Source organism: Lynx rufus, unplaced genomic scaffold, assembly GCF_022079265.1.
Source record: "Lynx rufus isolate CCGP_SWC_20201006 ecotype Redwood Valley unplaced genomic scaffold, mLynRuf1.p SCAF_1, whole genome shotgun sequence".
In the NCBI taxonomy this organism is placed as follows: domain Eukaryota; kingdom Metazoa; phylum Chordata; class Mammalia; order Carnivora; family Felidae; genus Lynx; species Lynx rufus.
Genome location: NW_025814823.1, coordinates 20219855 through 20233261, shown reverse-complemented (window position 1 = coordinate 20233261; position 13407 = coordinate 20219855). Strand labels below are relative to the sequence as shown.

At 46.7% G+C, this 13407-nt stretch overlaps 1 protein-coding gene across 1 annotated transcript in view; it reads left to right on the top strand.

Moving 5' to 3' along the window:
• The window catches only part of FAM124A (family with sequence similarity 124 member A), a 98434-nt gene that overhangs the window by 29072 nt on the left and 55955 nt on the right, over nucleotides 1–13407 (top strand). The window lies entirely within an intron of this gene.

The window sequence follows — 13407 nt, the reverse complement described above, 5'->3', positions numbered from 1 at the left end:
GTTAGTACCTGGTAAAGAGCAATGAGTTAAGAAACAAAAAGGAGGGATCAGTGGCGCCCTGTCGGGCTCTTAGACGAAATCGAGGCGTCCATACTGTGCCTGAACACAAGAGGAGGCATCAAGGGTTCTTTGCATGGGTTGTTTTCACTTCACCGCCTTGGCTCTGTGCCTCAGCAAGCAACTTCCAGGTCCTCTGCGCACCTCTTCGCCCACTGTTTGAGCATCCGCTAAATGCCAGTGACTCCTGAGGATTTCAGATGAGCTTATATCCCAGGGACCTTGCTTGTTATGGAAGGTTCCTGAATCTACTCCCTCACACTTAGGGAGTTGTTTGGTTTTTTTTTGTTTGTTTGTTTTTTAATTTTTTTTTCAACGTTTATTTATTTTTGGGACAGAGAGAGACAGAGCATGAACGGGGGAGGGGCAGAGAGAGAGGGAGACACAGAATCAGAAACAGGCTCCAGACTCCGAGCCATCAGCCCAGAGCCTGACGCGGGGCTCGAACTCACGGACCGCGAGATCGTGACCTGGCTGAGGTCGGACGCTTAACCGACTGCGCCACCCAGGCGCCCCAGGGAGTTTTTACCAGTGCATTCTTCCCTTCCACAAAGGACTTCCAGGAAAACCCAGCTCTTTGAAAATTGTAAACTATATTGACATTCCGTAGAGAGGATGTGCTTGTTTTCTTCTTCCCTTTAGTGCCTCCCCACCTTCCATCCCTTCTACCACTAGGCAGTAAGTAGGTTGTTAGAATCCAGTGGTCGCTTGAAAAATTACTTTCTCACAAATATTGTAAGGAGTAAGTGATGCATTTGGAGTTTTTGGTTTCATTAAGCCTAGGAGGACTCGAGTGAATACATTTTAAGGAAATGGATGCAGTAGAGAGTCCCGTTCTGTGGTTAATCCTTCACTCAGTTGCTGGATCCCTTTCTCCTCCCATCCTTCCAGTGGCTGTCTGACACCCTTTCAGGATCATTAATCATACTCTAGAATTCAAAATTCAGCAGGTAGATTTAAGAATGTCCTGCACTTGGCCCTACCTGATAAGTGCTTTCCAAACCCAGGCTTTCTGGAATTAACATGTAAATCAGTTCCAAGCACATAGGACTTTGTTTCTTTTTTTTTTTTAATTTTTATTTATTTTTGAGAGAGAACGCACGCGTGTGCGAGTGGGGGAGGGGCAGAGACAGAGGGAGACACAGAATGGGAAGCAGGCTCCAGGTGCTTGAGTCATGACCTGAGCCTAAGTTGGACACTTAACTGACTGAGCCACCCAGGTGCCCCAGGACTTTATTTTTCTGAAAAACCCCTGGCCTGGGCATCTCAGTTTTCACATTTGGCTACCTAGAAGGAGAAAGTTGATAGCGAATTAGGGGCCATTATCTTGAAATCACCTCCTGAAGATGCTGATTGTAGTTACTCGAATCACAGGTACAGCTTCATAGTTGTTCTTGATTTTGACATTAAGCATCAGAACTGTAATCCACACATCCCAAAATGAAGTGAGAATTTGGCACATGTCAGATAGCTGGTTAAAACTTTAGGCGGGCCACACTGCTCAAGTCAGAAAGATCACCTTGAGATATTTACTGTTTATGGGACACAGATACTTTTCAGTTTTTTCTTTGAACTATACAGAAAAGAAACTAAATAATATTGCTTTATTATTCAGTGAACTGAATGCTAGCTAGCATTTGCTCCATTGTCTCTGTTTGAAGATTGCTGATGCTTGTATGCAAAATATAATGCAGTTGAATAAGTAAAAGTAAATGGAAGGGTTTTGTTTATGCTAAAAGGCCAAAATGAATATGATTGTTTTGAAGGGACTTCTTCCTTTTTTGCAGTAATTAGAATACTTTTTCTCTTGATGCCTGTAATAACGGAAGTGAAAGAACAAAGTATAAAAACTTGGCCTGGACTGTGCTCAGAGGAACCATTGAAAGAATATTTCAAAGATTCACACATTTAAATGGTTATAAAATCTGTACAGGTGCAGGCTTTTGAAGTTAGAGCATCAAAGTGTGAAAAAGGTAAGAAAAAAGATTTGTATCTTGGGTCTCAGGAATGCAGGCCTTTGTTCCATATAGTAATATGTCGAGGAGGCAAATTCTGTCCATTTCTGTGGACAGAAATGACTAATATTCGCCCCCCCATAATTCTTGATTATGGCCATTTGTACAGGTTACTGTGACAGAATCAGTGCAGAAAGCAACCTTCTGCTCTAGCATGAAATATGCACCCGCCCATCTCTTTAAGTTACTTTTAAAATAAAAATGTATGTGTCAGTCTTTAGCAACATTAAGATAGTTAAGTCATGGAGAGAGGGACCTGCCTGGAAGAGTACCTTTTAGCCACATCATCCTTAGCAGTGTATGTCTCCCAAGTTATATTTTCAATTATAATTTCTAATATAAATGCTTTTGTTCAGTTGGGTGGAGTTACCATACACTGAAGCAAATCTTGGGTAGTTTTTAGTTGCTTTCTTAAAATACAGATTGCATTTTATTTCCTCATCCTGCCCTATTAACATTCCGTATTCCAGAGAACTCTTCCTTTGATTTAATTCCCCTGGAAGAGACAGAAGGTTTTTTCTGGGAGTTACCCAGCCTTTTATAAGAATTTGGAAATGTTTTGGTTTTTATTTGTTTGTTTTTTAATTAAGTAGGCGCCACGCCCAACATGGGGCTTGAACTCATGACCCTGATACCAAGAGCCACCTTCTCTACCCACAGAGTCAGCCAGGCACTCCTGGAAATGTTTTTTACTAAAATACGATAAGATGGAAAGAAAGACCTCCTCCTCCTGAAACTCCTCTCTCCTTTCTTGGCACTGCTTGATTCGGCGGGGGAAGGCAGGGAAGAGGAGGGTGGGGAGTTGCTAGCACAAGTTGCCCGAGATCCCTCTGGAAAATGCATCCTAGAAATTTCCATTCGTGCTCAGTGACACTAAACTGCAGTTTTCTGGAGTCACGATCCGAGTTGTCTGAATCTTTCCGCATCCCCTAGAGCTAAACTAACATTATATGTTGGACACAGCAGGTTCTCTTTATAGGTTTCCCTTTACTTTTTATTGAAGAATAAATGATATAGTAAAAGTGCATATATCCTAAGTGCACAGCTCAGTGAGTTTTCACAAATTGAACATTTGTGTAAGCAGCAGATGAAATGGTAGAGAAGGCTTCTTCCCCGCTCCTGCAATGCCCTTCCCGCAAATGAACATATTAATTACTCCGTTTTGCAGTAAGTGGGGAAGAAGTATCTAGTCCAAGAAATTGGGAATGTGGGTATGTTATCTTTTTTTTTTTGTACTTATAAGAAGATCTCAAATTTTAAAAAGATTTAAGGTAGCTGACAATGATATATACCACACAAGAAGATTATTATAAATAATTAGACAGCAAAGGGATTTGAAGTAGATAGAATATATTGCTAGGAAAATCACATAAGCCAAAGGTGATATCAGGATGCATGCATTTCCCATATAGTATCTAGAGCTAATTGGTAGCCACTAGCCACATGTGGCCATTTAAATTTAAAATCAGAATTAATTAAAATGCAAACTCCAATTTCTCAATCTCAACACACTTCAAGGACTCGGTAACCACACGTGGCTAGTGGCTACACTATTGACTAGCACAGATACATGAAATTGCCATCATCACAGAAAGTTCTGTTGGACAGCATCCTTCCAGAAGTAGTCCTCATATTTGATTTAGAGTTCTCTAGCAGCAGAAACACAGGGGACACTCATCAGTGACAGGATTTAGAGTCCATGGGGAAAAATAAGCCATGCCTAAGATGTGCAGGTTTGCCTCGTTCTGAGTCGTGGGAGCAGTGCCACCCACACCTTCTCATGTCCACGGTAGGATCAACAGCCCGCCCTCACCTGTACCCCTAGAATAACTGCACCGAGGCCTTACAGACCTCTTTCTTATACGGTGTCCTCAGAGTGGGCCAGGGTACCTTGCCAAGCATAGTGTGGAAAAGCCACCGCACAGAGGGTGGGCAAAACAAGGCAGTCTCTGCCAGCAGCCCCTGGGCACTTGGCTTAATCCTAAAAGGAGGGATACATCTTCAAGCAGTCTCCTCAAGTTTGTTTCTCCAAGGCCTGAATGGAGGGCCACCTGCCTCCTTTGGAGGCCCTGCCATGGGCAGGGCCAGAGCTGTCCTTAAGGAATGATTTGGGATGCACCCAAACTCACACGCAAAGCACAGCTGAGGGCGCAAGGCTCGGTTCCTCAAGAGCAAGTGACTGCAGCTTCAGGCTGGGGAACGTTGACAGCATCTTCAAAGAAGCAAGGTAATTGAACAATGCTGTCGAAGGCTTTGGGAGTCTTATTCCATAGGGGATGGTCACCAGCTGTTCTTTGTGTCCTCAAAAGGCAAAAGGGGAAATCCGTTTGGACAAAATGGGTCAGGTAAGATTTGAAGGGCAAGAAATCAGGGGCACCCGGGTGGCTCGGTCGGTTGGGCGTCCGCCTCTTGATTTCGGCTCCGGTCAGGATCTCATGGTTTCTGAGTTCGAGCCCCACATCAAGCGCCATGCCGACAGTGTGGAGCCTGCTTGGGATTCTCTCTCCCTCTCTTTCTGCCCCTTCTCTGCTCATGAGTGCGCACGCTCTCTTTCTCTCAAAAGAAAGTAAACTTTTAAAAATGGGCAAGAAATCAGATACATAATTATTGAGATGCCAGGCTCAACCTCTGAGACTCTCTTCACTGGAGAGCTTTTAAGGCCTCATCCATGCCAGCTACTTTACTTGTCTTCTTACATAGTGAGGGGATTGAGTGGACCACCAGTCTCGGGACACGGGGGACACCGGTGCTGTGAGGTCATGGGGACAGAGGCTGATGAGGATGCAGTTGAGGGACTGAGGGGGCTCCAGAGACTTCTTAAAAGTGCTGAATTGTGGTAAAAGACACATAATAAAATTTATGATCCTAAACATTTTTTCTGTCTTTATTTTTTAAATTTATTTTGAGAGAGAGAGGGCAATTGGGGGAGGGGCAGAGAGAGAGAGGGAGAGAGAATCCCAAGCAGGCTCCACGCTGTCGGCACGGAGCCCAGTGCGGGGCTCGAACTCACAGACTGTGAGGTCGTGAACCCGAGCCAAAGTTGGAGGCTTAACCGACTGAGCCACCCAGGCGCCCCCATCCTCACCATTTTTAAATGTGTGGTTCAGTAGTGTGAAGTGCATCCACGTCGTGCCCACACCACCACCATCAATCTCTAGGTCTCTCTTCGTCTTGCAAAACTGAAACTTTACCCATCACACAACAACCCCCGTGCCGCCTCCCCCAGCCCCCGGCAACCACCACTCTACTTTCTGTCCCTGTGAATTCGGCTACTTTAGGGACCTCACATAAGGGGAATCATACAGTATTTGTCTTTCCATGACCGGCTCGTTTCACTCAGCATAACGTCCTCAAGGGTCATCCACGTGGTAGCACGTGTCAGGATTTCTTTCTTTTCTAAGTCTGACCGATATTCCCTCGTGAACATGCCGCCTTTTTGTTTGTCCACTCATCTGATGGGTACTGGGGTCGCTTCCACCTTTGGGCTTTTGCGAATGATGCTGCTGTGAACGTGAGTGTACAAATATCTCTTCGAGTTCCTACTTTTGCTTCTTCCAGGCGTATACCCAGAAGTGCAGTTGCTGGATCGTATGGTAATTTGTGTTCATTTTTTTATAGGGAAGAACCACCATACTGTTTTCTGTAGCAACTGTACTATTTTCTATTTCCACCAACAACGCACAGGGTAATACTTATTTTTTGCCAAAGAAGAGAAAGCCTTGCTCTTTGTTTGTGAGGCCACAGCATGTCATTTTCTGCTCTAGGAGGTTGGAAAGAATAGAGCAAACATTGAAGTGAGGCTTGTCTTATTATGATGTGCCCCATGTACTCTAGAACTAGACTCTACAGCAGAAATTCTTGACTTGCCATCCTTGGACGCCATGCACAGGTTGTATGCATGTGTTTACGTGCATCATTAGAAAAGGTGCATCAGATCTGTCTCTTTCAAGATTAAGACTCTGCAGAGGCGTCTCATGGCCCTTGCAGGCCCTTCCAGACCTTCACCAAGGCCTAAGGCTTTACATCAGCTGGTCAGTACCTACCTCTCCAGCTTTATCTCCCACTTCTCTCTCCTCTTGCTCCTTCACACCTTCCACATTGGCCTGCTTTCTGTTCCTCCGATGTGGCAAGCTCACTCCTGCCTCAGGGCCTTTGTACCCAGTGTTCTCTCCACCTGGAATCATCTCCTCCAAGATCTTCTCATCATTTGGGTTTCAGAGATGCCTTCCCTGCTCCCTCGCTTAAAGTAGCTCTGTTTGCCTGACCCCAGCACTATTACATTATCTTTTTTTTTCACATACTTACTACCATCTAAAATTATTTTGTATATTTGTTTACCTCTATATTATCTATCTCTATTACTAGACTGTCAAATGAATAAATATATGAATGAATGTGATGTTGGGCAAGAGGGCCTAGAGCCATTACTGGAATCTCAAATGGGTCCATGACCACCCTATAGCTTCTTACGTCTGGGTTGTGATCCCCTGTTGAAAGCAAACTTTGGCAAACGTTTATTAGATAACCCCTCTGTGCCAACAGTATCCCCGTCACCACCACCGCGCCCCCCCCCCCCTTCAGTAGCTCACAGGCCAGTGGAGGCAGCAGTCATGCAAACCAAAATATCCAGCAAAATGTTCCGGATGCTGTGATTTGAGATACTCACACAGGGCAGTATACGGCACAGGCTTTGTAGTCAGACGTATTGGGATCGGACCCTAACTCTTTTACTTGCGAGTTGAGTAACTCCAGGCACGTGACATTACGTTGCTAAAACTCTGTTTTCCAATCTGCAAATACAGAATTATAATTCTTAACCGTGTAAGGTTGGACATTTGGAAAGAATGCCTTTGAGCTACCTCTCAGTCAGCACCCATGAATCAGTGAACAGGGGCTATTGTTACACAAAGGGTGGATTGGTTGATGCTGGCCAGGGGTCAGATGGTCACGAGAGTCTTCTTAGAAGAACTGATGCCTGAGCTGAGCTGACTGAGGGTGGCCGTGGGTCCGGGGGTTTCAAGGGAGCCCCAGGGCAGCAGCAGACACAGAGACCCAGGCAGGGCTGCTGGGCCCAGGGCAGTGGTCAGGGTTCCGAGCTGCCATCCTGAGGGCAGGGAGGCAGCTGGTGAGAAACCAGCTACTGGAAACGCAAACCACTCTTCAGATGCTCAGGACAGAAACGCCAGGGTCATTCTGGGGCTTTCTCTTTCAGGAGGTCCCTGTTTATTCCACTTCCAGAATCCCCGCAGACTCTACCTACCTCTCACCACTGCCACGTCAGGCCGGCTCAGCCGCTGGTGTTTCCCCGGGAGCCCCTGAGTAGCGTCCTGACTTCTGCAGCAGACTCTCCGCTGCACAGCTAGAGGGCCCTCTCAGACATAAGTGACACCGTGGGAGTCCTCTGCCCAGAGCCCCTGGGGGCTGCCCATCCCGCCCCACGTGGAACACAAGCCTGCTTCTCCAAGGTCCACTGTTCTTGCCTCGCCTGCCACACTCCACCCGGCCACCTGCCTTGCTGTCTGTCCCGTGGAACACACTGTTCCGCTCTGTCCCCTCTGCCTGGAGCCACACAAGGGCCCTGTGGCTGCTCCCTCAGCCCCCTCGGGTCTCCGCTCAGCGTGCCCTCATGAGCAACGCCTCCCCAGCCACCCAATGAAAAACACCCGTTTCCTGTTCTCTCGCACGCAGACGCTCCGGCTCCCTGCCCTGCCTTCTTTGTCCCCACTGCACTGTCACCTTTTAACCTGCTCTCTAGTGACTGAGCATAAGCACCTTGAGGGCGGCGACTTTCTCTGATTTGCCCACTGGTGAATCTCTAGCGTCCAGAATAGTGTCTGGCCTATACTCGACGCTCAGTGTTTGAATGAATAAGAGAAGGAAAGACAGAAGGGGAGAGAGGTGGGAGACTTTGGGCTGTTTCGGACCTGCCCAGTGCAGGCAGACTGAGTGGTGGAAAGCCCGCACGTGGCTGTTAGGAGGAGGTTGGGGGCGAGGGGGATGTAGAGAGACAAGGACCCGGAGGAGGAGACTGAGACAGGAGTGTCCTAGCTGACTGCGGTGGGACTCAGGCCACTGGACACTGGGCAGAGGGCAAAGAGGAGGGGTGGGCGGCCTCCCCTGGCCTCTCCCTGCCCGTCCCCCTGGGGCGTTATCACCAACAGCAACTGGGGGGACTAGCAGTGGCCCTCGGCACCTTTGACTCACGAGCACACATTGGTCGTGCTATTCCGTGTCCTTGTCCCAGGGACCCGGTGGGGGCCTGGGCATTCCCTCTAGCAGTGCTTCTCTAAGTTCAGCAGGCATGAAAATCACAGATTGTCGGGGCGTGCCTGCAGAGACTGTGGTCCAGGAGGTCTGGGGTGAGGCCTGAGATCCTGCATTTCTGACCAGCTCCCAGGTGCTGCAGCTGGTAACACCCTCTCTGTTCACCATACGCGGGATATTATAAGGCAGGACTACCCAGTGGCCGCTTTGTGTTCGATTATTGCTGCCTGGGGCATGTCCACTTTCTAAAGTATATTATACTTGTACTTAATAGCAGGCTTGGGACAGAACGCCAAGAACACAAGTCACAGTTTTGTGGTGATCATTTCCCAATACATACACGTATTGAATCATTGTGTTGTACGACTGGAATGAACATAATGTTACGTATCAGTTATGTATCATTCTTTTTTTAAAGGAAAAAAAAGTCAAATCGCAGGAAGTATCTGGAGAGTGGGCAGAACTTCCTCACGCTGTTTTGGTTTGGTTTTGTTTTCATCAGAATGAAATTGCTACTGTGCTTTTTTCCTCTTAAAAAAAAAATATATTGTCTACCTCCCCTCAGTGACAAGAAACCCACTGGAGCCAATTTGTTTGTTGAGGGTATTTTTTTATTTTATTTTATTGAAGTGTGATTGACATATTAGCTTCAGGTATACAACAGCGATCCAATGTTTATGTGCATTATGAAGTGATCCCCACGAGAAATCTGGCTGCCATCTATCACCATACAAAGTTGTTACAGTTTTATTGACTACATTCCCCATGCATCCCCATGTTTTATTTATTTTGTAATTGGAAGTTTGTACCTTTTAATCCTCTTCCCCTATTTCGACCATCCCCTACTTCCCTCCCTTCTGGCAATCACCAGATTGTTCTCTGTGTCTATGAGTTCATTTCTGTTTTGCTTTTGCTTTGTTTGTTTGGTTTTGGTTTTTTTCCTAACATTTTTTTTTTAATGTTTAATTTTGAGAGAGAGAGGTGAGCAGGGGAGGGGCAGAGAGAGAGGGAGACAGAGGATCTGAAGCGGGCGGGCTCTGTGCTGACAGCCGAGAGCCCCCTGCGGGTCTCCGACCCACGAACCATGAGAGATCATGACCTGAGCTGAAGTCGGACACTTAACCAACTGAGCCACCCAGGCGCCCCTCTGTTTTGTTTAGTTTGTTTTCTTTTTTCACATGTCTCATAGAAGAGAAATCATATAGTATTTGCCTCTGTCTGACTTATTCATCATATTATCCTCTAGGTCCATCCATGTTGTTGCACATGGCAAGGTTGCATTCTGTTTTGTAACTGAGTAATATTTCTCTGTGTGTGTGCGTGCACAATGCGTGCACACGCGCATACTTACGTTGACCACATCTTTACCTATTCGTCTACTAATGCACACTTAGGTTGCTTCCACATCTATTGTAAAAACTGCTGCAATAAACATAGGGATACATATATTTTTTAGAATTAATGTTTTTGTTTTCTTCATACGCACACCCATGAAGCAGAATTGCTGGGTCATAGGGTAGTTCTAATTTTTTGAGGAACCTCTTATACTGTTTTCCCCAGTGGCTGCACCAATTTACATTCTTACCAACAACGCATGAGGGTTCCCTTTTCTCTACATCCTCATTAACACTTGTTATTTCTTGTCTTTTTGAAAATAGCCCTCTGATGGGTGTGAAGTGATAGCTCATTGTGGTTTTGATTTGCATGTCCCTGATGATCAGCGATGTTGAGCATCTTGTCATGTGTCTGTTGGCCATCTGGACGCCTTTTTAGGAGAAATGTCTATTCAGGTCCTTTGCCCATTTTTTAATTGGATTGTTTATTGTTTTGATATTGAGTTGTATGAGTTATTTATATATTTTGGGTATTAATCCCTTGTCAGACATATGATTTGAGAGATCTCCCACTTAGTAGGTTGCCTTTTTGTTTTGCGGATGGTTTCCTTTGCTGTGCAAAACCTAAAACTGTTTTTATCCTGTTCCCAGTGCTAAGCCTGATGTCCAGTGCACGGCAGCTACTCGGTAAACACTAGCTCCTCCCCCTTGGTCTCTAGTATTCTCAGGGTAGGGGTGCAGTGACCCAAGGGGCAAGGTATCTACTCACACCACGTGAACCAGAGGCCATCGGGCATGCCACTTGGCTCTACTCACAAGGTTTGTGGCTCCCAGTCCAGACTCTGAAGAAAATTACTGTTTTCAACCAACTACAGTGCCGATACTGGGCTATTTTATCTGTGCAGACTACCCAGGGTGGTTGAAAGTCGCCCCCTGAAAATCATTTCCCAGAGCATCGTCTGGCTTTGGTATTTCTGCAGAATGTGTAAGTGACATCATAGCTCTTTCAGGCTTGGAAGGAAGAGTAATTTTCTCCTTGGGGGGGGGGGGTGGGGAAGAAGCAAACTGTGATTTGAAGCCTTGGCAAGACTCAGAATCAGCTCTCTGAGGCAGAGGGAGGAGAATGAGGAATTTTAAGCATGTTTTCTGCTCTTAGTCTTAGAGCACCTTTCCTTTTGGCCTGCCTGTCTCACTTAGTTTATTTAGTTTGGTCTGTCCAGGGCTGTGCTCCCAAAGGAGTCAGGTTTGGTGGTAGATCTGGAAGAAAGTGCTGCTGTTTCTGCGCCTGGCAAACGGCTCCCGGCCAGCTGGGCCAGTCCCCTCCAGGCCAACCTCACTGTGGTCTGAAACGGATGGTCTGGCACCCTGGGGAGCCGTCTGAGTCAGCAAACACCTTGAATGTCTCCTCTCAAGACCAGGAGAGTCCCTGGGCTCCAAGTGCACAGCCAGTCCGGACCATTCCATGGAGCAGGATGTGTACAAGTGTGGTGCGGCCAAGTGGGGTGTGGTGTGTATGCTCCGGAGTTGGGGCGCCTCCCCCTGGGGCCAGGGGCAACAGGACCTCGGCCGATGCCTTCTGGGAGCCAGCCGTTAGGAGTTTGGGCTGCACATCTCACAGATCCAGACCGAATCCTGTTTGTCTGGTAACCTGCCAGCCCTGTCAGCTTGGCCAAACCGTGAAACGCCACACCAAACACCTACTTTAGTCTCCAGTGACTTTTCCTCCTGTGTTGATAGACTTTTTTGTCACCTTCCAATTAGGCATTCTTTGATGTGTTCATTGCTTTCTAAGTTCCCTTAGAAAGTAATGAAACCAAATTCCCCAAATTTACTTTTGGAAGTGAGAGTTTTTCTCAACGACGCTGTTGCTACCACCATAACGGAACTTTTTTGTGCATTTTCTTTCAGCTTTCGGTTTTTGTTTTATTTTGTTTGGGGTTTTGGTCACGTAAACCGTATACATCCATTTTCTTTAAAAACCTATTTTGTTCGCTTTCTCTTTCTCACCTGTCCTCAAAAAAAAAAAATGTCAGCAAAGACATTTTGCTAAAGGGCTTCAGATCTTTTGGTTGATTTTCTCTCTCTCACCTCCAACCTTCTACCCAATGAAATGGAAATTCAGATGTTACTTTAAGGAACTTTCTGCCTGATTCTTGGCTTCATGCCGGGAGAATGAGCCCCTGGACCCTCTGAAACTTTATGCTGAGGGAATTTGTATCTCCCTCTTTGTATTCACATACAGCTTTGCCACCTGAGAAGTCTAAGTTCCACTAGTTTGGATTTTTGTCACCTAAGAGGAATCACTTTCTTCCCAAGGTGGTCTGGAAGGGGACATCTGGGAGGATCCGGTTAACATGTACCAGAGTGGCTGTCACAGTGCCCACTCACAGCAGGCTCCAGTAAATACCTGCTTTTAAATAATAGCCCCACACTGCCAGTACCAACTGGCCTCAGAAGTTTAGAATCACCGCCCCCCCCCCAGGGCCATGGTGAAGTAGAGAGGGCTCAGCCCCTGCTGATGTCCGTGGGAGCCAGAAGGTCTGCAGACCCTCGGGTGGGAGCCCTAACCTTTCCCACTGAGTGACCTTGGGCTGTGACCTTTCCTTCTGCTGTGTGGACCAAGGGTGGGGCAGGGTAATCAGTAGGTCCTGAAGGGAGGCAGGAAGGAGTGGAGGGTTTCAGTCACGGGGAGGGGCAGTGGCAGCAGGAGGAAGAGCCTGGACAACCCCCAGGCCTGGCCCACAGGGCTCTCTCTCCACCTGCTGCTGAAAGCTGGTGGCCTGCGTGCCCCAATGCCAGCTCTGCTCCCAGGAGACCAAGTGTGACTCCAGATCGGGTAGAGTGCCTTCTCCGTGAGCACTCTGCAAGTGCAGGAGGAAGATGCCTGGATTCGACTGTCCTGCTCTGTCCAAAAGGGACCTGAATGGTTTCCGGCCTCTTTGCCCACCTCCCTGGCCCCTGGATCTCACTGTATCCCTGAAGATGCCTCTTCACCGAGTCCTTCCCTGTTAAATAAAAGGCCATCAGGCATCCCCCGGCTGAAGAGCCACTGTGATTAACAAGTGACAGAGACACATCTCTACTGGGTCTCACAGTAAGGCTCTTGCTCAGCCAAGTGAGCCTTTTCTAAATGGGCTTTAGACTCAGTGACTTGTAAGTAGGGGGGATGTGGTTAAAACTAGCGTAGCACTCCACTTGGGCACACAAATATCTCCAATCACTTTGGGAAGGAGGCAAGCAAGCAGTATCCCTCATTTTACTTCTACTTACTGATAATATTACATAATACTGCTTGGTTTTACTTTTTATTTCGTTAATACTTCTTGATGTCTGTATTTGGTATATATAAATTATGTACTGCCTTACTTCTGCAAGTGTTTTAAGTAAGTGTGTATATCGCAGAATAGTTGTCTTGAGAGATCAGAAAACATATAGAGAAGGGCAGAGAAAAAGGAATTGGGGATTCATTGTTGAGCTTCCTGAAAGCCAAAGCAGAAAGAGAAGTACAATTTTCATTGTTTGATTTAAAAAAAATCCAGATCTGAAAACACAAACGTTTCTGGGTGCTGAGTTTCAGCAGGTTCCTTTTATAACAATCAGTCAAGATAACAGTGGATGGTCTTCAGCTATGACTTTCAGAAGATGCAGAAATGTTTTTTGTGTGGCCAGGGATAAAGTCAAGGATGACTGATGACTTTAGTCGCTGTAACCATTGCTGTGTTTAGGTGAGAGATGCT